Raw genomic sequence first — 2,195 nt, 5'->3', positions numbered from 1 at the left:
TAAATAATTACAAAATTTCTTAAGTAGAATATTTCCATTTTATTTAAATAAATTCAAAATAAAATAGCATTCCGATTATACTGCATTAACTATTAAGTTATTTACATTATTATACATAATTGTGTTAATGTTTTATGTTCATTGTATTTATGTATATGCCATTATTAAATCAACTGTTTAAATATACAAACTTGCTTTTATAAAGCGTATTAAAACATTTAAAAAAAAAATTTGAACCTCAAAATATAAGTTCCCTATCACCTTGTCTAAAATCTCACGAAGCTTATTTTTCGTCATAAATATTTATAATGCAGTTGAATATTATTCAACACTAAAATATTTTATGTACTTTTACACTAGTATTTCTATAAAATTTAAGTTTTTCTATTTTTTATGTTTCATGTTAAAAACGTATTTAATATTTTGGTATATATTTTAAATGTTAATAAGTTTCATAAGGACTTTTATCGATTTATATTGACAAAAAATAAAAAACATATGATAAAAAAACAATGGTTGTAGGCAGGGCTGCATTTAGGGGGTGCAATGGGTGCGATTGCACCGGGTGGCAGATTTCAGGGGGCAATCGTGGTCCTGGAAAAAGTGCCAATGTATAATTGTCCTAGGAGTATTTTAATTTAAACTGACGAGTTTTATATTTCGTTTTTCTTTCATTTTTTTTTTTTTTGTTATAATTGTAATTAATCATTATGCCTTTAGATTCTAATTATAATTTAGCATAGATGGATACAGATTTTTGACATGAAATTCATAATAAATATACAAAATAATATAATAACAAATAAAAACAATGATTAATAACTGGATAGTAACTAGCGATATTGTATACAATAGCTTCAAAAGAGTGGCTGTAGAGAGTTATTTAAACAACTTTTAGATCTAAAATTACCCAAGATAAGCCGAGCACTAGTATTCAATGTTCTCGATAGTGAGTAAACAGTACAATTAAATATGAATCAATAACCTTGTCTATATATATATTTAATAATTATTTTTGTGGTGCACTCGTGTACTGTACATGAGTGTTTTCAGTGATCGAACTATTTATTGTTTAATCATTATTAATTTGTTAAAGTGTAGGTAAACGTTAACTATTTTCGTACTTATTTTAATTTTTTATACCTACGTTACCTACTTATATTGTGTATTTTTATGCGTTTCTGTATTATCACTTAATTTACTATGAACCGCAAGCGATTAAGCGGTGCTGGTTATTGAAAAATATTATTATATATTCTATGTAATTATATTCCGTCACCGTTCACACCACTCCATACCTTTTCCACTTATATACCACATTCTTACACACTTATATTAAATTAGTTATTTTTTTCTAGCAAAATATTCTCTAGAAATAATTGATATGACAAAATAACGTTTGTCGATTCAGCTAGTATTAAAATATTTACATTTTAAACAGTAAAAAATATTAAAATATAGTAACTGTTAGACAAACCGAAAAATGAAAGTAATAAATCAACCTATTAAATAAACCGAATTAATAATCAGAACATAAATATATAAGGCTGTTTTTATAGGCAACATTTTTCAATCCCAAAATTATCACTAGCAACACGGTTATAGTTAGTGTGTTATGTTTGTAAATAATTCATGCTGAAAAGTATATTTGGTACAATATTAAAAAATTACTAGGTAATTTAATAATCTATAACAACTATTATAATTAACTATCAATAACACTTACCGGTTTATTAATATCTGTTGTTACTTTACTAGAACAATTCACCTTATGACATTTCCAACGTATATTTGAGATATTTATATTTAATACCGTATAATCAAAACTATTTTTGAACAATTTTGTATTAACTTAATTGTTTTGAAAACGCTCATTGTGTATAGTGTATACTCAAATTTCACCAAATTCATACTCAGTAGTTGTAAAAACAAGTACACAATTACATCCTTTTTCACACAGCAAATGTTAAATAGAGAATGTTCAGTATAAAAAGACAAAAATGTATGACATACCACATCTGAAATGGATATTAGGGAATGTGTGACAGAACGAAAAACAATAGGAGTTCACACGAGAGAATTTGAGTGTATATTGAATCCGATTACTGTATGCACCTTCACGTCAGTTTGTTTAATGAATAAATTTATTTAATTATTTAATTGTATGAATTTAGAATATTTTTGATACTGTCGCG

The sequence above is a fragment of the Sipha flava genome, unplaced genomic scaffold (genome assembly GCF_003268045.1).
Source record: "Sipha flava isolate LNK unplaced genomic scaffold, YSA_version1 127_pilon_pilon, whole genome shotgun sequence".
Classification (NCBI taxonomy): domain Eukaryota; kingdom Metazoa; phylum Arthropoda; class Insecta; order Hemiptera; family Aphididae; genus Sipha; species Sipha flava.
The sequence above is the reverse complement of the archived record's forward strand: the minus strand, read 5'-3'. Positions refer to the sequence as shown.